At 35.3% G+C, this 23,152-nt stretch overlaps 1 protein-coding gene across 1 annotated transcript in view; it reads left to right on the top strand.

The window, feature by feature from the left end:
• whrna (whirlin a) overlaps positions 1-23,152 on the top strand; it is a 585,387-nt gene that overhangs the window by 16,839 nt on the left and 545,396 nt on the right.

Here is a 23,152-nt window from a genome sequence, read left to right as displayed (position 1 = left end):
TTTTTTTTTTTTTCTCTTTCTGTCTTTTCCTTTGTCTGTTTGTGTTTCTTAATGTTGTAAATTTAAAAATTAATAAAAGGTATGTGGAGAAAAAAAAGGAAAAAAAAAAACATCCATCCATCCATCCATTCTCTTCCGCTTTATTCGGGGCCGGGTCGCGGGGGTAACAGTCTAAGCAGGGATGCCCAGACTTCCCTCTCCCCAGACTCCTCCTCCAGCTCTTCCGGGGGGATCCCGAGGCGTTCCCAGGCCAGCCGAGAGACATAGTCTCTCCAACGTGTCCTGGGTCTTCCCCGAGGTCTCCCCCCGGTGGGACATGCCCGGAACACCTCCCCAGGGAGGCGTCCAGGAGGCATCCGAAACAGATGCCTGATCCACCTCAGCTGGCCCCTCTCGACGCGGAGGAGCAGCGGCTCTACTCCGAGCTCCTCCCTGGTGACTGAGCTCCTCACCCTATCCCTAAGGGTGCGCCCAGCCACCCTGCGGAGGAAACTCATTTCAACCGCTTGTATCCGGGATCTTGTCCTTTCGGTCATGACCCAAAGCTCATGACCATAGGTGAGGGTAGGAACGTAGATTGACCGGTAAATTGAGAGCTTCGCCTCTCGGCTCAGCTCCTTCTTCACCACAACCGACCGGTACAGCGACTGCATCACTGCAGACGCTGCACCGATCCATCTGTCAATCTCACGCTCCATCCTTCCCTCACTGTGAACAAGACCCCGAGATACTTAAACTCCTCCACTTGGGGCAAAGACTCCCCACCGACCCGGAGAGGGCAAACCACCTTTTTCCGGTCGAGAACCATGGCCTCGGATTTGGAGGTGCTGATCCTCATCCCACTCGCTTCACACTCGGCTGCAAACCGCCCCAGGGCACGCTGAAGGTCCAGGTTCAATGAGGCCAACAGGACAACATCATCTGCAAAAAGCAGAGATGAAATCCTGTGGTCCCCAAACCGGACCCCCTCCGGCCCTCGGCTGCGCCTAGAAATTCTGTCCATAAAAATAATGAACAGAACCGGTGACAAAGGGCAGCCCTGCCGGAGTCCAACATGCACCTGGAACAGGTGTGACTTACTGCCGGCAATGCGAACCAGGCTCCTGCTTCGGTCGTACAAGGGCCGGACTGCCCTTAGCAAAGGGCCCCGGACCCCATACTCCCGAAGCACCTCCCACAAGATACCACGAGGGACACGGTCGAACGCCTTCTCCAGATCCACAAAACACATGTGGACTGGTTGGGCGAACTCCCATGAACCCTTGAGCACCCGATGGAGAGTATAGAGCTGGTCCAGCGTTCCACGACCAGGACGAAAACCGCATTGTTCCTCCTGGATCCGAGGTTCGACTATCGGTCGGATCCTCCTCTCCAGTACCCTGGAATAGACTTTCCCCGGGAGGCTGAGGAGTGTGATCCCCCTATAGTTGGAGCACATCCTCCGGTCCCCTTTCTTAAAAAGGGGAACCATCACCCCGGTCTGCCAATCCAGAGGTACCTCTGGAAAAAAAACATTATGTGGTCAAAAAGATGTGTCATTGAGTGTTTCTTGGAATAAAAACCAAAGGTGGTGCAGTCAAATATGACGTGTGCGACCTTATTTTTTGGCCGGGTAGTGTAGAACCAGTATTTCTGGAGTGTTTCTGTCTCTGTAGTTCCTCTGAATCTGCATTCCAGACCTGATCCTCTACAGCTGAACATCTCTGTACCTTGTGATAACATGATGTGAGGTTTCACCTGAGGAATACTAATGACAAGATTAATCAGCCATGTTTTTCTAATCAATTTTCTCCACATCTTAGGTTGTGAAGCCTATCGATCGCTGCTGCTCATCATATATAAATGAAGAGACATTTTCACACCCAGATTTCACTGTGGCCTATTTTGTCTCTTTTTTTTATCTCCTCATGTCATAAAAGTCAGAGTTTCACCAGCTTATCCCATTTCTAATTAGTACATATATTATTCTAAGTTCAAGTGGGTCAGGTATTTTTACTATATAGTACCTTAACTGCAGTATGAGTACTAGTTATGGTACTACTCGTTAGGATTCTCCCAGGGTAATCTGCCAGCAGGCGAGAACCCTGAAATCAAATCCCAGTGGAGGTCATTAATACTTGACTGCGGTTATTTATACACCCTCCCAATTTAGTCTAAATGTTATTACAGGCTTTTAGCACCATGATCAATTTTGACCACAAACCTGTTTATTTTGAGGTGAAATGTCGTACAAATCCACTGAATTTGTTTCCAATAGAGATCTCCGTGGTAGAAAATATTACCATATTTCCACCAAATGAAATGGGAGAAATAGAAAAGCATGATGTCATTGTAGGTATGAATATTTTATTTAATATGAGAAGAGGAGGAAGCCATGAGTCTATGGAAACTTTTCTAAAGGGAGGAAGAAGTTAGAGGTGAATTCAGTTCATTGAGTTTATTGAAAGTTTTCAGAATAAATACATAAATAATCAACAATAAGACTCCAAATTACATGGAAAATTGGAACAATAGTGACTGAAAGGGTGTAGCTGCAACTGAAACATGGATAAAAAAAAAAAAACATTCTTGGAGGCATTTCGGAAGTAAAGATAACAATTTAAACCAAACTAAGTAATGCAATGATATTCATCCCAATTAGGGATGCAAATTATCAATTAATCCATCAATTATTAGTTGGTTGACCTTATCGATCGATTAATTGATAAATGGCGATTTTTCCTGAGAACCTGAATTTCTCTTTCAATCCAGTCAATAAGAATAGAAGCTAAATATTGTTTATATACTTTGTTAAAAAAGCATGTCATATTCCTTAATGACTGATTATTGAACCATTGGATACAGTTCAGACAATGATATTTATGGAGCAGAACTAAAGAAATTCAACAGAGAAATAAAATAAAATAAATGGATCAGTTTAGAAGAAATGGGCATTTCTGACTGCATCACTGACATGATGGAGCCACATATCAGCGGAGACAATAATAATAATAATAATAATAATAATAATAATAATGATAATAATAATAATACTTACATAGCGCTTTTTAAGATGAAGCCTAGTTTGGGCAGTGACTGTCAACACCACAAATCCCACCACACTGTAAGCCCAGACTTTGTATTTACTGAAATGCTTTAATTCCAATGCACTTAAATGATTTCAGTTTTATTCCATTACTATAAAATGTTCAGTATATTCTACTAATTTTCAGACATAGTCGAAAGTATGAAACAGTTTCAGTTGAATGGATTTAAATCACTCAGTTTTAGTCATGACCACACCTTTTTATCTGTGCATTGCATTGTGGGTATTGTTCCTGTTGTTGTAAATGTGTTGTTTTTCTGTGCAGGGGTTCAGTGGGGTTGTGCTGTTAGTGTTCGTTTGGACTGAATGTGTGTATGTCAGTGTTTATTGTGTTTGTTTTTGTATTTTTGTACAGCTGCACCAGGAGCCAGAGCCATAGGAAGAACTATGGATTTACTGATCAGATGTGGTTGTGTATGAGCAAAATACCCTGCTAATTGAAATCACTTCCAATACTGGCTTATTATAATGGCTAACTTCCTTCCACGCTACAATATATGAAGTTGAAAAGTTTTATAAGGCAATTAATATCACAAAAGATTTTAAGTTAAATCAACTGGGAATTGAGTCCAATTACCTGATGATATTCAGTCAAATTATTATACAAAGCAATTGACACTGCAACAAATTTTCAGTTAAATTCACTTGGCATTTAGTGTGTTGGACTTAAAATAGCAATTCCATTCAACTCAAGCATTTCAGTTTAATACACTCAAGTTTTCATTACTCATTACTTCAGTTTTTTAAGGCAACAGGTTACCTCAGATTTTTTTTAAGTAAAACTTATCCGTTCTTACATTGCATGGAAAAGGGCAATTAACCGACAATTAATAACACTGGTCAACAACAAATTTATTGTTGAAGTTTTTTGAGCTGATTTAGGATAATTTTGGTGTGCTGAATCCAAAAATCACATTCATTTTGCTCAATCAGGTCAACTTTCTGAACTATGCTACTTATTGGCTTTTTAACATTTTTGCTTACATTTATGGGCATTTTCACATCATATGATACAAAATTCTTTCATATTTCTTGCAATAAACGAGTTTTGAAGATTTTACTTTTGCCAATTTATGATTAATGTTTTTTTTAATATTACAGGTGAATTAAATGGCTTCGACTAGAAGATCTTGCAAAAATAAGTCTGACGTATTCTGCTACATCTGCGGTGAATACACCATTGTACCTAACAGGAATCAAGTGATCAAATGATTTTTTTTCTCTTAAAACCTATTTTGGGTGAGAACTATATAAAAAATCAACTGATAAAGTCACAAAAATGTAATCAATTTTGTGAGAAGATCAAAATTTTCAAAATCAAATTAGCAAAAAAACCTGACCTGATTGTGAAAAACAGATGTCATTTTTGGATTTAGCGGTGCAAAATGCTCCTAATTCAGTTGAAAAAACTTAGACAACTTGCAAAAAACATTTTTTTGTAACCCAGTGTAATTTAATCGAGCACAATCCTATCGACAGTTAATTGATAGGTTATTAATTGTTTACATCCCTAATCCCAATATAGAATTATACTTACTAACTTGTTTTTTATATCCCCCTGTTAGAAAAGAAACACCTGAATTCACCGTGTCCACATACTTTTGTCCACTTTTTTTTTATCTCACTGTTGACTGTAGTTTTCCCTTTCGGCTCATATCGACTCTTTATCCTCAAACAACCTCTGAATGCAGTTTAAAGTACATTGTTTTGTGCTTTATACATTATCATTATTGCACTTTTAAGACTGACCAAGTATTAAAATGTTAATTAATGCATGTAAATGAGTCCAAGTTGCACTGGTTGATGCATAATAATCAGATTGGTTTCCACCTCATGTCCCTGTCCTCTGTAATTGTAAATGATGTGAGTATCCAAGAGGCCACAAGCACTAGCAGAATGTAAACCGCCAGTTTTCATTCTCTAATGCAATTACAGACGGGGTAATAACCTGCCGTTGGTTCTTAATCCTCCTGATAATTATTTAAATAGCCTGAATCGTATATAATTAATGACTGAACCCTCAGTAGAAGCCACGACTGAAAACAGCTCAGTCACCTTTGAATCATCTGCTTTATGGTCTTCATGATGTGACGCTGATCACATCTGATCCAGGATCCTGACCTCAGACCACTTTGGATCACATAAGGTTTAACTGATAGAATAGAATAGAATAGAATAGAATAGAATAGAATAGAATAGAATAGAATAGAGCAATGTTGTCCAAGTTACTTCCAAACTCTAATCCAGTGGTTTCCAACCGTTTTTTGGCTCGTGACCCCATTTAAACATCACAAATTTCCAGGCATTCAAAACAGAAACATATTTTTTGCTAAAATTAATTAGTTTTTGATCATGTAATAGTTTGCTGTACTATGTTGCAAATAAAAGTTAATTTTAGAGGACATTTAGTCTATATAATGTATATTATTATGGACGGAGGCAGTAAATCCAGGTGTAGATTAGGGGTGTAAGAAAATATCGGTTCTGCCATATATCGTGATATTTCATTTCACAATACTGTATCGATATTAAAAAGTACTGTATGGATATTTTTTTAGGTATTTATTCAAATGCTGATATTGTGGGGGTTCATTTTTGTTTTCCTTTTTTGTTTATATTTTATTTTATTATTATTTAACGCTCTTTTATTAAATAATGTTCGTTCCTTTGTTAAGATTGAACTCAAATCCTGTTCTGATGTTAGTTGTGAACTAATAGAATCTGAACATTTGAACAGGATCTGAAACTGGAATGTCTGTAAAACAGAATTTCAGTTTGAACACAGGAACATTTTGTGATAGAACATTAGATCCTGTTGGGATCAAATAAAAATGTGTTTAGTATTTGTGCAGATTTCTGCTGTAATTCAATTTTTCCAGGAAATAACCTTAAAAAAAAGAAAACAAAAAATTGCCCTTTTTAACAGTATCGTGATATATCGCATTGTGATCCTAGTATTGTGATTTGTATCGTATCGCCAGATTCTTGCCGATACACAGCCCTACATGAAAATATATGTGAATGATCTGACATGGACTGAAACAGGACAGTCCCCAAACTAACTGAACCCTCTGATCATGACGGGATAACAGTGTGACTCACTGACCCAAGTTTTGATACTGCCCCGTCTGTGCTTGTTGACATCTCTTGTTTTGTATGTCTTTACTTTTTTGTTTTATTGTCTGTTAAAAAAATGTAAAATCAATTAAAAATCAAGTATATATATATATATATATATATATATATATATATATATATATATATATATATATATATATATATATATATATATATATATATATATACACAGGGTGGGGAAGCCAAATTTACAATATTTTGAGGCAGGGATTGAAAGACAGTGTATGACCAATTAGTTTATTCAAAGTCATGAGAATTTATTTGCCACAAGAAAATGTCCATAATAGAAAATGTTTTTATTCTATGTGTCCTCCTTCTTTCTCAATAACTGCCTTCACACGCTTCCTGAAACTTGCGCAAGTGTTCCTCAAATATTCAGGTGACAACTTCTCCCATTCTTCTTTAATAGTATCTTCCAGACTTTCTGGTAATAGTTTTGCTCATAGTCATTCTCTTCTTTCCATTATAAACAGTCTTTATGGACACTCCAACTATTTTTGAAATCTCCTTTGGTGTGACGAGTGCATTCAGCAAATCACACACTCTTTGACGTTTGCTTTCCTGATTACTCATATGGGCAAAAGTTTCTGAAAAGGTATGGATAATAGTGTTAGGTATGATTATGACATCAGTATATGTTTGGTTTCAAAACAACTGACGTAGTGTCTGCTGAGAAAAAACAACTAAATGTTCATTGTAAATTTTGCTTCCCCCCCACCCTGTATGTATGTATGTATGTAAGTATATATAGATAGATATAATGTATGTATGTATGTATGTATGTATGTATGTGTGTGTGTGTGTGTGTATATATATATATATATATATATATATATATATATATATATAAGAAAAGTGTACCATTAGTGCAGTGAGTGAATGAACATGTGCTGGTGTGTCTGTTTGTGTTTACTGGCCTCCTGAACTAATAACTGACTAATGTAGATGATCTTGAAATGCCATTTAATCGTCTGTCTGTCACAGCTGTACAACCTGACGGGTATTATTGCCAGTCCCCTTCCTTCTCACGTAAACTCAGACGCACACACATCACTAATCCCACACACAAAAACTACTCTTTCACTAAGTCTGCACTGTAAGCCCAGACTTTGTATTTACTAAAATGTTTTAATTCCAATGAACTGAAATGATTTCAGTTTATTCCATTACTATAAAATGTTCAGTATATTCTACTAATTTGTAGACATAGTCAAAAGTACGAAAAAGTTTCAGTTGAATGGATTTAAATCACTCAGTTTTAGTCCTGACCACACCTTTTTATCCATGCATTGCATCATGGGTATTGTTCCTGTTGTTGTAAATGTGTTGTTTTTCTGTGCAGGGTTCAGTGGGTTGTACTGTTAGTGTTCATTTGGACTGAATGTGTGTGTGTCAGTGTTTATTGGCCTTTTTGTGTTTGTTTTTGTATTTTTGTACAGCTGCACCAGGAGTCAGAGCCAGAGGAAGAACTATGGGTTTACTGTTCAGATACAATACTTTCTGGTCAAAGTGAATCTTTATCCTTTGCCAAATTAAAAGCACTTCCTGGACTGGCAAATTGCAATCAGCTAACTTTCTACCTAACTTCCATCCACGTTACAATATATGAAGTTGAAACATTTTATAAAGCAATTAATATTGCAGAAGATTTTAATTTAAATCAATTTGGAATTGAGTCCAATGAACTGATGATATTAAGTCTAATGATTATACAAGAGAACTGACATTACAACAAATTTTAAGTTAAATTAACTTGGCATTTAGGGTGTTGTACTTAAAATAGCAATTCCATTCAAATCAAGCATTTAAGTTTAATACACTCAAGTTTTCATTACTTACATTTTTTTAAGGCAATGGGTTACCTCAGATTTTTTAAGTAAACTCAACTTATCCGGTCATACAGTGCACTGTAAAAAAAAATCTGTAATTTAACAGAATTTTTACTGTTTATTTGACAGATTTTTCCTGTATTTTTAAGATACAGCAAAATATCAATGAAATGACAAAAACAGACTGTGATTTTACATGTCAAATGTAAAATAACATGAAAAAACTGTAACTGTGAATAACCCAAAAATTTCAATTTTTTAAAAGAATTTTTTTCTTTTTTCACAGAAAAATACAGTTAAAATACATTTACAAATGTATCGTAATGTCACAAAAATTTCTTTTTTTTCTTTTTAAAATATTTCTTTTCTATTCATTAGATTAATTTATTAGATTAAACTGTTAATTTAAAGTTTAATACTGTAAAAAAAAATAATGATAATAATAAAACAAGATTAATTCACTGACAGTTAACCGTTAAAGAAGTATTAGTTCTGTCAGTTGAACCAGACTTGTTTGTTAATTGACAAATATCTTGTGTAATTACAGGAGGTTTCACAACAAAAATGCTGAATAAATGTATTTTTGTGAATGTATAACATGTATAAGCACTGATAAACTGTCCAAATACAGTTTTTATCAGTGGATTGGACAACTGAGTCTCACTGAAAATTATATATATATATATATATATTTAGAGGTAATTTTATTGTTTTAATACATGTAAATATTCTTTATTAAACATTAAAAAGTCGAAAAAATATGCAAGATCTCATGTAAAGTTAGGGCAAAAAACTGTATTTTAATTATGGAAACTTACCGTATTTTTATGAGATGGTTGTTTTCCGTTATTTAACAGTATTTTTTGGGCACCCCTGCTGCCGGAATAATACCGTTTTTTTAAGTTTGTTTTTTTTTTTACAGTGTGTGTAACTTCTTTAGTGTGCGGCCCACTGTTTTCTTGCGCTGTATAGCTCTACTTAGGCTTAATCCGCTCCACTTTGCCAAACCTGTGTTGTCTGATGAGTTCAGGGATCTCTTCTGAATGCACAAAATTGTGTTTTTTTTCCCCCGGGGAGACGAGTCAAGAAGGGCTTACATGTGTACTTGAGTGTGTGGTGTTCAGAAGAGGCAGCCTTGGCCCCGGTCCCTGGAGTCGGAGCCAGTGTGATCTACCCCGTCAGCGTTTAGACCTTTTCTTTATCATCCATGCATTTGCACAGTCAGGGGATGTGGTGAGGAAGCCATAGGAGCATAAATCGTGTTGTTCGGGAAGCGGAGCCACAACAATCTCACCATCAAGTGCAGACGGCCTGTCGAAAAAAAAAAAAAAAAAAAAAACAGAGAATGTAAGAGGGAGGATGACAGCGTAGACCCATAAAGCAGAGCACAGCCTCCGTCTGCTCGCTCCTTTTACATGTTCACTTGTTTTTCATCCTATCGTGAGTTGTTTTCCCCCTCGTTTGCACTACTACACTTGGATGTGTTTGTGCAATTGGCAAGGTTATAATAGGCAAGGCAAGTTTATTTGTATAGCACATTTCAGCAACAAGGCAATTCAAGGTGCTTCACACTTAACATTGAAATACGACGACAAGGGGAAAAAAAACACGTTTAAAACATTATAAAAGAAACATCTAAAATTTGATTAAAAAACAGCAATAAGAAAACGACATAAAACCCCAAAATATAAAAAGACACATGTTAAAGTAAGAGCTGCAGTTGTCATTTGGATTTTTCATTCTAGTTTAGTTTTATTTAGTTTGGACTTTTTTTTCTCTAATTCAGTTCGTTTGAATTCGTTTTTAGAGCAGGTTTGCTAGTTTTTATTAGTTTGCGTTTTCTTCTAAATGCTTAGTTTTAGTTGAATTTTATTTTTTCATGTCTTCTCTGTCGTCGTATTCAAATAAATCCCAAACAGGACTCTGCTGCTTTCTCCCAGCTTTAGTCTCCATGTTTCCAGGTAGAGTGGGGACCAGAAGACGACTGGAAACCACAAGTGTCGTGTGGTGACAGCACAGAAAATTGCTTGAAGGAAATAAATCCATTTCATATCAATCCGACAGTTACAAAATCGAAAACGAAGGGAATTTTATCCATAATTTTTAGCCGTTTTAGTTTTGTGAGCACACAATACAGTTTCAGTAAGTTATGTTTTTTTTCTTTTAATTATAGTTTTTATTTATTTCAGTTAACAAAAATGTTTCTACAATTCTACTTTCCGTCATTTCGTTAGTTTTCGTTAACGATAATAACCTTGCTCCCATCTCTGCCCATGTACATATTTCCTTAAAAGTGACACTTGGATAGTGAAGTCAGTGGTGTTTCCTTTAATAGAGGTTTGATGGAAAAGCCCTGACATGTCATGTTTAACCCATAAGGAACCAGTGGGACTTTTGTGGCAGTTTCCAAATGAATGAAACTAATTTACTAGTTTTTATTAGTTTTCATTTTTTTCTAAATGCTTAGTTTTAGTTTAGTTTTAGTTTAGTCGTCTCTTTTCTCTTCTTCTCTGTCGTCGTATTCAAATCAATCCCAGACAGGACTCTGCTGCTTTTGTCTCCATGTTTCCAGGTAGAGTGGGGACCAGAAGACGACTGGAAACCACAAGTGAACACAAGTGGCGGACCAAAAAGTGTCGTATGGTGCCGCTAGCTAAAATTGCTCAAACAAAATAAATCCATTTCAAATCAATCTGACATTTACAAAGACAAAAATGAAGGGAATTTTATCCATAATCTTTATCCGTTTTAGTTAGTTTTGTAAACACACAATACAGTTTCATGTAGTTGTCGTTTTTTTTCTTTTAATTATAGTTTTTATTTATTTCAGTCAACGAAAATGTTTTTACAATTCTAGTTTTCGTCATTTTGTTAGTTTTTGTTAATGATAATAATGGATCTACAAATACACAAAATATTGAGTCACAGGTAGAATATTGTTAAAATTGTACTTACTTCTCTTAAGACATTTCAGGTTGTTCATATTTGTTCAGGTTATTTACATTTTTTGCAAAATTATACTTTGTTTTAGTGTAAATACAAGAAAATATTAACAATTACAAAGAGAAACATTTGGAGTTGTCATTATTTATGTGTTATTCTGATAGTATTTGACTGGTCTGAACCACTTGAGGTTGAATTGGTCTGAAAGTGGAACCTGAACTAAAAGGATTGTTCATATCTTAGTGTAATTTTTGCATTTCTCAAATTCATCCCAAGGGCCTGACTGGAGCCTTTGGCGGGTCGGATTTGGCCCCTGGGCCGCATGTTTGACACCTGTGGTTTAGACGTTTTTTTGCACTACTGCTGTAAAAACATTCAATGAAAAAAAAGGAAGAAAAAAAACCATCCTGTCCATCAGATGTGTTTGTGTGTTGAGTTGTAAGTGCTGTTGGGTCAAACCTGTTCTTAAATCATTTGGGATGCGCCTCTAAAGCTCTACTTGGGTCTTTTATGGGTTAAAACGGTGGGCCGCTGCCAGACACGGTCACATACGAAGTGTTGGCCACCGGTCAGAGCTGTGGGAGCTGATTGGCTGGAGCAGATCTGCAGACCGCTAATGGCCTGAGTGTTGATTAGATTGTGGGACTGGGATAGAAATCCCGTTAAACCAGAGGACGCTATTAATTGATTCACAGCTTGAAGCCGATTATGACTGAGGTTCATCTGGTTCTGACTTGTCAGCCCGTAGATTTACAGTCGTCCGGCACCTGGATGAAATATTCCACAGGCTTTAAATCGGAGGTTATTGCCGCTTTTTCAAACAGAACGACCAAGTGACAGAATGAGTTCAGTCAGACGATGCTTTTTCTGGATCCAGCGTCTTTATCACACTCTGTACAGTCGTATATTCAACCGCTATTACATAATGAAACAGCCACACTTCTTCACAGCAGAAATATTTGTCTATTATAGTGTTTTATGCCCGTGTACAGGGGTGGCAAACATGCGGTCCGGGGCCCAAAACCGGCCCGCCAAAGGGTCTGGTCCGGCCCACAGGATGAATTTACAAAAACTACACTGAAGATATTAACAGTCAGTGGTGTTGAAGTGGTTTAGTTCAGGTTCCACATACAGACCAATGGGATCTACAGTAAAATAATAAGGGATGAACCGATTCTGATACCAGTATCGGGCAACGGCTCCAATGGAGTTTTCTCTGATCTATAATGTGCATGTAGAAATGATAAGTTGAGGCATAATATTGTTAAAATTACACTTATTTTTCCATATGAAATTTTAGTTTTTTCAGGTTATTCACATCTTTTTTTGTTTGGATAGTTTGTAAATTTAACTGTTTTTGTATATTAATGATATTTTTTGCAGTAAAACACAAAAAAAAATGTTTAATCGTTGTAATTTATAGACTGTTATGTTATTATTTTACTGGTCTGATCCTTTTGAGGTCATGTTGGGCTGAATGTGGAACCTGAACTAAACTGAGTTTGACATCCCTGATCTAGTTCAAGGTGAAGTGGATGTTTCTTTTTCTAATCCGTACATTGTTGTGACGGTCTATTGTGTCTTGTTTCGCTGAGTTCTGGGTTCTTCGCTGCAGCTCCGGGTATCTGAGGGTCTTGCTGCTTCAGGACGTACTTGTCTTGGTCTGATGGCTTATTATGCAGCGTGGTCATCAGCCTGGACTAAATGAGGTTCAGCGCCCTGGGCCCGGCCTCTGGGTTTGTGTTTACACACCGGCGTCAGTGTGGATCCAACACGACTGAGCGGCACATTTGTGCACAGAGTCACAATCACAGAGGTTTACAGTGCAGCTGAGTGTGAACAGGAGGTTGATTGTTGCCTAAAGGTGCCCTGAAGGTGAAAAGGCTCCTCAGTAAACAGATGTCCTGCTGGGGAAATCATAGAAACACTGAATTGTCTTCTCTTCTGTTCTTACTCGTAGCCTCAAACAGCTGCTGCTGACATCTGCTGGAGCTGCACATTTAACCCACAGCCTCCTGTTTGCAGACTTCACTGCTGTAATGTGTGTCAGGGAATAGGAACTGGAGCTAAAATAAATAAATTAACAAACAAAATAACGCAGGGCTCAACAATTTACTGACAACCAGTCAACCTGGATAAACAAAATGTTGAATTAACCCTTAGATGCCTGAGTGTCCGGATCCTCCACTCGAATGACTCGTATTAAAACCAATGTGTTTTTATGACACGTGACATTTTTTCATATTAGAATTAATCATTTGTGTTAAATTTTGGTCAACAAAAGAATGATTTCATGTTTGAAATAATATTTCATTTTTCTTTTTTTTTTTAATATATTTTTTGACCCAATTTGTATCATAATAGGTTCATTGGCTGGTGATTGTTTACTCCCAGACAAATAATGTGTGTGTAGACAAATCATTACTTCTGCCAAGGAGGTTATGTTTTTGCCGGCATTTTTTTTTTTTTCTGTCTGTCTGTCTGTCTCTGTCCGTGTGCAAGATAACTCAAAAAGTTAAGGACGGATTTGGATGAAAATTTCAGGAAATGTTGATTCTGGCACTAGGAACAAATGATTACATTTTGGTGGTGATCGGGGGGGGCTGGCATCTGCCTCGGCGGAGGTCTGTGCTCTCCGAGTGCTGTTCTAGTTGTGTCTGTTCTGCTGTGATTTGTGATGAAGAAAGTCGAATGTTGCAGTTTCCATGTTCTCATTTTAACCCATAAAGACCCGAACATCCACCTTTGACCAAAAGCTTCTACTGTTCTAAACTGTTGATCCACTAATCAGGTAAATACTTGGCGTAAAATACAATTTTTAATCTTTTCATGGTCATCAGATATGACCATCTTTGGACGTTCAGAGGCTCCGTAGTTACCGTGGAAACACCGTCATCTTCTACAACATCGATTCACCAGTAAAACCCATGGAGTTGGATCAGTGACAGTGGATGGACACACTGGGTTTATGTTCAGTTAATGAGAGATTTGAATGAAAAAGTCACCTTTTCTTAATTTTTTTCCTGTTTTGATACAATAACCTTTGAATTTATCCTGAGCTTTTATGAACATTTTCATGATCAGTCAAACACAGGAAAATAGATGATTTTCACTGGGAAAAAATGCAAAATGCAGAGGATAATAAATGGTGATAAATCACATAGGTAAGGTTAAATAGAGAGAAAAATTCATTTGGAAACTGCCACAAAAGTAAACATGACATGATATTTGACCACCTACTGCGAACATGTCAGGCTCGTTTGTTTCCTTCACTGTCCAAAACTGACATGTCAGGGCTTTTCCATCAAACCCCTATTAAAGGAAACACCACTGACTTCACTGTCCAAGTCTCACTTTTAAGGAAATATGTGCATGGGCAGAGATGGGAGCAAGGTTATTATCGTTAACGAAAACTAACGAAATGACAGAAACTAGAATTGTAGAAACATTTTCGTTAACTGAAGTAAATAAAAACTATAATTACAAGAAAAAAACGATAACTAACTGAAACTGTATTACGTGTTTACAAAACTAACTAAAATGGATAAAAATTATGGATAAAATTCCCTTCGTTTTCATCTTTGTCAACATTAGATTGATATGCAATCGATTTATTTCCTTCAAGCAATTTTATCTGCTGTCACCATATGATATTTAACGGTCCGTCACTTGTGTTCACTTGTGGTTTCCAGTCGTCTTCTGGTCCCCACTCTACCTGGAAACATGGAGACTGAAGTTGGCAGATAGCAGCAGAGTCCTGTCTGGAATTAATTTGAATATGACGGAGAAGAAGAGAAAAGATATAAAGAAAAAAAAAAAAACTAAACTAAAACTAAGCATTTAGAAAACAAGAAAAATTAAGTAAAACTATCAAACCTGCTCTAAAAACTAATTAAAACTAACTGAATTAGAGAAAAAAAGTCAAAACTAAATAAAACTAAACTGTAATGAAAAATCCAAAACTATTAGAACCTTGGATGGGAGTAAACAATTACCAGTTAACCTAACATGGAAATGACTGAATATTTAGAAGCCCTGTAAACTCTTTTCTGAGTCAGACAACAGGGAACAAAGCTTTGGAAGAGTGCGGTCTGTTGGCTCAAATATTCTTACATATGTCACAATATATTTGCTTTTAACGCATGAGTCTAAATATGATTTGCAAGGCGTTTGTAAATTTGTCGTACAAAAAGCTAGAAAAGAGACTAAAAGTAGATGTATATGTGTTGTTGGAGTTCAACTATGGAATGAGGCTGTAGAAGCCAATAATGTAATAACAACCGATAACGTAAAAACGGCTGATAACATAATAAATTTGCTATTTTTAAAATGCAATAGGCCAATAATGTAATATCTGGCATATAATATAATAAAAGTCTTGAACCGATAGCGTAACAGCTTTTGGCCAATAACGTTATAACTTCTTACGTTATTGGCTCAGTTATTACATTTGCAAAGAATTTTTTTTTTTTTTTTACCAGACCAATAACGCAATAACCAGCCAATAAGTTATAACGTTATTGACCAAAAGTTGTTACGTTATCATTTCAGGACTCATATTACGTTGTTCACTGTAAGCCCGGAATTTGTATTTATTAAAATTCTTTAATTACAATGCACTTAAATGATTTAAATTTTATGATGTTACTATAAAATGTTCAGTATATTCTACTAATTTGTAGACATAGTTGAAAGTATGAAAAAGTTTCAGTTGAATGGAATTAAATCAAATTAAATCAATTAAATTAAAGTTTTAGTCATGACCACACCTTTTTATCTTTGCATTGCATTGTGGGTATTGGGCATGTTGTTGAAAATGTGTTATTTTTCTGTGCAGGGGTTCAGCGGGGTTGTGGTGTTAGTGTTAATTTGGATTTAATGTGTGCATGTCAGTGTTTATTGGCCTTTTTGTGTTTGTTTTTGTATTTTTGTAGAGCTGCACCATGAGTCAGAGCCAGAGGAAGAACTATGGGTTTACTGTTCATCTAAGGTTATTGTTGTACTATAAAAGTCTTAATGTCTTATCAGTTTAGAAGCACTTCCTATACTGATAAATGACATTGAACTAACTTTCATTTATGCTACAATATATTAAATTGAGTAATGTCATAACTATTGTGGTCAGGAATAGGATTTTGAGTTTGATTAACTTAAAAAACCTTGTTTAATTAAGTATAAATCAATCTGGCTGCAATTGAGAAAATTAGTCAGTGTAAGCTAAAATGCTGAGTTGAATGGTTGGATAGTGGGGTTGATTTTACAACAGATTTAAAGTACAAATAACTTGTCTTTTAGTGTTTTCTACTTAATAGTTTAAGTTCAATACTTTTAGCATTAAAGTTGAAACTACTTAAACCAATTGATTAGTCGATCATTAGTAAAATCATTTAAGTAAAATCACTTGCCTCAAATTTTTTGAGTAAACTCTACTTATCCGGGCTTACAGTGTTGGCCAGATATTACGTTATTGGCTTATTACATTTTTAAAATGGCAAATTTATTACGTTATCGGCTGTTATTACGTTATCGGATGTTATTACAATATTGGTTTCTACAGAGGCCAGCATGGATTTACAAATGTGTAGCTCATTTTTGGTATTAAAAAAAAACGGTACGTAGGGCAATTTTTGAAGGTTACAATTGTTAAGATCTAATAATTAATAAGTAAATAATTTATTTTCGAATCTACATTAAATTACCATTAATTTGATTGGTTAGGTTTTCTGGTTTTCTGGTTTAGTTTCACTTCTTTATGTTTTTGCTCGTTTGGTTGTTTGTATTTTTATTTTTAATTTTCGTATATTGAACGCTGGGTAGTTTAATTTATTCTGTAGAACAGGCATTAATAGAAGCGTTCTGCTTCTGCCTGGGCCTTTTCAGTCACTAACCTGTTGGTAATGTTTGGAATGTTGACAGTAGTTGGGTTATGTGAGGACTGAATAAAGACTTTCATCATCGTCATCATCATCATCATCATTTCCAATTCAGTGACTTTTGTATTTTGCCTCAAATATGTCCAGAGTGTTGATAAAATTCCATGACATTTGTGTTAAAGGTTCAGTAAAAGACTAGAGCACAGGTGTCAAACATGCGTCCCGGGGGCCTAATCTGGCCCCCCCGCCAAAGGTTCCATTCCGGCCCTGCAGCATGAAGGTGCAAAAATGAACCTGAACAGTCCAGGTTGTCCAAATCCTTTTGGTTCAGGTTCCACATACAGACCAATGTGATCTGCAGCCAAAATAACAACACAATAACCCATAAATAATGACAACCACAAATGTTCTTTGTGAAAAATTATGTGAAAAAAATTTAAGTGAAAAAAATAACATTACACTGAAAATATTTACATTTACAAAACTGTTTTTTCACAATAAAATGCAAATAAATATATAAATAAAAACAAAGATGAACAACCTGAAATGTGTAATTTGAACAATATTCTGCCTGTTCCTAAATGTTTGGTGCATTTATGGATCCACTGTGATCTGCAGTTGTGTTCATAATAACAGATGGAATATTGGAGAAACTGTTCAAATTTTAGTTCCAAACTCCAAAATTTGAACAATATTCTGCCTGTTCCCAAATGTTTATGGAACACTGTGTGTAAATGTACATGTAGAAATAATAAGTCGAGGCATAATATTGTTAAAATTGCACTAATTTTTCAAATGAAATTTCTGTTTTTTCAGGTTATTCACATTTTTTTTTGTAAAATGTAAATATTTTCATAATTTATTTGGGTTTTTTTATACTAAAACAAAATGAAAAACTTGGATTTGTCATTATTTAGGGTTATTAAGTCATTATTTTACTGGTCTGGCCCGCTGCAGATCAAATTGGGCTAAATATGGAACTGAACCAGAATGACTTTGACAGCCCTGGACTAGAAGAATGCAGTCGTCTATGTCTTGTAGGAAAAACAGTTCAGTGAGGTGTAAATGTCCCAGGAACCATCAGTTCATGATGAAGTGGTACGACCTTTGTCTGTGTCCAGTGTGTCCTCGGTGGATTGTTAACCTTTTTTCTCTGAATGCATGTTGCTTTATCCAGGTGGATGGGATGTATCTTTAGCTTTTTAATACCAGCGCGATTAATGAGAATCGATTTCTCAGTGCTGCAGAGTTTAAAGAAAAAAAGGGAAAAAAACACTTGCATCTGTAGGATTGATCATTTTTCATTTAAAAATATATATATATCGATCACAGCTCCAACAAAAACCATTAAAGCACTATTCTCAGTTTTTAATGGGAATTATTCCAGGGAATTTGGCAGGATGATTTAACTACTTGTGCATTTTAGTCATTTGTCATATGTCATTTAATCACAGCTCATTCCATTTATTGCACTACATAATCACTGTTTTGTGGCGTCTCTAGACAGTAATTTTAATTTATTACAATGTATTATATCTGGTCATTTCATTCCATATAATTTCTTTTCCATGCATGGGTTTCCTGTTGGATCTATTGTGGTGTGTGATACATTAACGTTGGGGTAGTCGGACCACTCTGGTTTAGCCTCTGAGACATTATTCCAGGTAAATGTGCTGCTGTGAATTTGCGTCTGTAGAAGTGTCTGGGTATGTGCAGGTTCGGTGAAGCTGAATTTATGACTATTTAAGATGCTTTTCAAGGTGTCTGATCACATTTAAGACCTTCTATTCACATAAATACACACTCGAATACACAAAAAGTACGCTAAAATAGACTAAAATGCACAAAAATATGCTAGAAAAAAGAAAAGTTAACCCTTAAAATAAACCCAATAAATAGAAGCTCATAAAAGCTGCTGTGAGTATGTGCTTGTGTTCCTTTTCGTCAGTGGTTTTGTTTTACTGTGTTTTAGGGTCAAAACAGGTGGAAGAACAGAAAAAGAGAAAGAGAGGACTTGAAGTTTCCTGATTTTTCTAAATCAGTCCATCTGCTTTTTGACACGTGGTTGGATAAAAAAATAAATAAAAAATTGAATAAGCAACAATTGAATAATTGAATAAGCTCATTTACAATCATTTCTATCGCCAAAGGTGTTTGTTCTTTGCTTATTTGAGGGAAACAGAGGAGGAAAAATGGTGCATAAGGCAAGAGAAGCTGTTCTGCCTTTTATGTTATTTGTATGTTTGGATTCATATTTGGTATTAATTAATTTTTTTATTTTTTTTTAATAGGGACATTGCATATTAATGAACATCTACAACAACTGCAGTTGTAAATATGCCATATTGTAGCAGCAGTGCTAATTTCCATCAGTAGTCCCTAGGCAGGTGACAAGAAAGACAGTTGACAAAAAGGCAAAATATTATAAAAGACATCATAAAAAGACAGTAGACAGAAATGCAAAACATCCTAAAAACACACAGAACAACACAGTGAGGATGATCTACTGATGGTCACAGGCTTGGTTTTCCTTCATCCAATGTTAGAGTTGTGATTTGATTTATTCTTGTCCTGAATGGACTGAAAACTAGCTAACACTAGAGTAGCTGCTGATTAAACAGAACATTTACCGATAAATAATGTCAGAGCAAGGTTATTGTCATTAACGAAAATGAACAAAATTACGAAAACTAGAATTGAAAAAACATTTTCGTTAACTGAAATAAATAAAAACTATAATTAAAAGAAAAAAACTACAACTAACTGAAACTGTGTTGTGTGTTTATAAAACTAAAACGCATAAAAATTATGGATAAAATTCCCTTTGTTTTCGTCTTTGTCAATGTCGGATTGATATGAAAGCGATTTATTTTGCTCGAGCAATTTTAGCTAGTGGTATCATACAACACTTCATGGTCCGTCACTTCTGTACGGAATTTGTTTAAATACGACGGTGAAAAAGATAAAAGATAGGACAAAACTAAAATTAACACTAAAACTAAACTAAAACTAAGCATTTAGAAAAAAAAAAGAAAACTAATAAAAACTATCAAACCTGCTCTAAAAACGAATTAAAATGAACTGAATTAGTGGAGAAAAAAAAGTCAAAACTAAATAAAACTAAACTAGAATGAAAAATACAAAATTGTTATAACCTTGTGTCAGAGCAATACCTAGTTTTAATCTGCAGAAACGCCTCATCCATGGGGGTTGCCATTGTTGTTTCACAGGCTACGTCACGTCACAACTCGGAACTGGGAGAACATGGATCGAGTACGAGTTGAAAGGTGGGAAGTCACAGGTTTGACTGACATTCCAGTGCATTTTCACCGGTAGAAGGATGGAAAAACACCAGTTACAGGTGGACTGGAACGCAGCATTAATTCACTGATTATGTAGATCACAGGTGTCAAACATGTGGCCCGGGGGCCAAAACCAGCCCGCCAAAGGGTCCAGTCTGGCCCGTGGGATGAATTTGCAAAGTGCAAGTTAGGGCATCCATCTCAAAAATAATATCATAATAACCTATAAATAATGACAACAGCATGTTTTTTCTCTTTGATTTAGTGCAAAAAACATTAAATGATGAAAATGTTTACATTAACAAACTATCCCCTGACCATATTTTCAGGGGAAAAACGCCTAAACAGACATACCCAAAGTAAATGAAGAATTCCTTCACAATAATAAGGTTCATATGGATGTTCTTGGTGTCTGTGCACATTTACACACCTCACAGAATCTATTCCCATTGTCTAAAATATTGTATCTATTACTATGCCTGAGTAAACTGGAACAAACTAAAAGAGAAATTGGAATTTTTTATCCTCGCCTGTTTCTTTTTCGGCTGGATTGACGATGATATGCATAAATTAATTGTTCGTGTCGGAGATTTTTAACCCTTTCGTGCATAAGTCACTCCAGTGGACAGTTCTTCTCCTGCTGTTCTCTTGTATATTAATGAGTTTAGTTGTTTTAGTTCCATATCAGCCAACACAGTGGACACTTATGCACCATCTCATACCCTGACATTCAGACCATTACTGTAACTGTGCTGTTCTTTATAAACCTGACCTGCAGTAACATGTTTTAGTGTAAATCAGTTGTTATTTGTTAGACAAGAAGGGTTTTTTTGCATATTATCTCCATGAAGTTAGTAATTACTAGCATTAGAATATGTTAAAATGTGAGAAGACATCAGATTAGCAGCATTAAAAATGTTTTTATTTCATTGTTTTCATGTCACTTTCTGATATTGGGTTTCAAACACGTTTCTTTTCTTTAAAAATTAAATGCATGGATATTTTTGTAACTCCATAGAGAAAAAAAACTGGATCACATTGTTTCTTTTCATGCCGAAAGAAGGAAAAAAAACACTGAAGAAAAAAATCTTGACTAAGGTTCTCACAATTCATGCATGAAAGGGTTAATAGCATATATTTCACCCCACAAAGATTAAAAATCATGTTTGAACATTAAAGTTTGCACTAAAATACACTTTTGATGTGCTTTTGTTAACATTAGGGTCTAAACTTTGAGCAAAAGTTGAAAAAAACATTCATTGTCCTGATTTATTATATTTTTATTCTAGATGAATATTAATATAATTTTTTCAGCCCGCAGGCGGGCTGATAGGGCAATTAACAATAAAATGTGAATAACCTGAACAAATATGAACAACCTGAAATGTCTAAAGAAAATTAAGTGAAATTTTAACAACATTTTGCCTGTTACTAAATGTTTTGTGTCTTTGTAGATCTGCTCTGTAATGCACATGTATAAATGATAAATCGAGGCATAATATTGATAAAATTGCACTTATATTTCTTAACAAATTCCTTTTTTTTCAGGTTATTTGCATTTTTGTTTGGATAGTTTGTAAATGTAAATATTGTCATAACTGAATGTTATTTTTTTCACTAAAACAATTTAGATTTGTCTTTATTTATTGTCTATCATGCTATTATTTTACTGGTTCGGCCCACTTCAGATTAAATTGGGCTGAATGTGGCCCCTAGAAGAAAATGAGTTTGACACCCCTGATGTAGATGTTCATAAAAGCTCAGATTAAAGTTTAGTTGTATTACATCAAAAACAGAAAACTGAAAAAAAAGTGACTTTTTCAGCAAAATATTGATCCTACTGTTTTGCATCTATAACCGTGAGATTAGCTATATGAAAAATGTTATCATTTCATAGTTTCCACATAGTATATCATTTTCTGATGATGGATTTTAAATACATGTTTTCTTGCATCAATAATTAAACACATGGTGTTCAGCTTAGTTGACATTTTTGTAACTCCATGAAAAATAAGTTCATAAAAAAAATAAATAAATAAAATTCAATCGCATTGTTTTTTCATGCCAAAAGAGGGAAAAAAACAGTTAAAAAAAAAAAAGCTTGACTAAGGATTTCATAATTCACGTATGAAAAGGTTAATTGTACCCTGATAATACAATGGAAATCTAACTTACCTTAGAGTACTGTGCAAAAGTGTGTTTTAGCAGAGTTCTAATGAGCACACATGCATTCCTCAGTCGTATCCGTACATCAACAACGGAAAGATACAGGAAATGTGTAAACAGCATTAAACAAAAATAAGTTTCAGAGATAAAATATGAATATTTTAGATGCTCTATGGGGAAAATCAGGACAGAGAAAAAAGCCAAAGACAGCCCAAGTGTAAAGAAAACAGTTCAGAGGGAAGTTTTGTATAATTAACCACAGGATTATTTAATAAAACTTCCAGATAAATGACCCAAGAGGCATCAAGATAAACCCGATAAATGGAGCTAACATGAAATCCTGACTTTTTTTTTTTTTTTGGTGTCTTTGTACATAGCTCATATTTCCTGCGTTTTTATTATATTTTAATCAAAAGATATAAGGATGCACATGCTCATTACAAGTTAAAGTCAGCATGTTCTGATACCACAGTAGAATGAGGTTCTCTGGGAATCCTTCACAGCTAGAACCAGTGCAAACAGACAAACCAAACACCACAGATTACATTAAAACATACCGATTTTTTTAGATGAATCGAAACAACGTACCGTTAAGTTCCTCAAATAACCTGTCAATGCAATGCAATTTTTTTTTTAATAAAGTCCATTTAATAATTAATGACAAGCAAGTCATAAAACGGGCGACCGTAAATGAACATTTATTCGGTATTATTATGTCTTCTTCATCTTTGTTTGCGCAAGTAGAGCTATTCCGTGCTGTGTTTGCAGTGCACTTAGTCTAAATTAAAGTAAATCTCTGCTCTCAGCCACGTCATT

Source organism: Sphaeramia orbicularis, chromosome 12 (genome assembly GCF_902148855.1).
Source record: "Sphaeramia orbicularis chromosome 12, fSphaOr1.1, whole genome shotgun sequence".
NCBI lineage: Eukaryota > Metazoa > Chordata > Actinopteri > Kurtiformes > Apogonidae > Sphaeramia > Sphaeramia orbicularis.
This window is presented reverse-complemented; position numbering and strand designations above follow the sequence as displayed.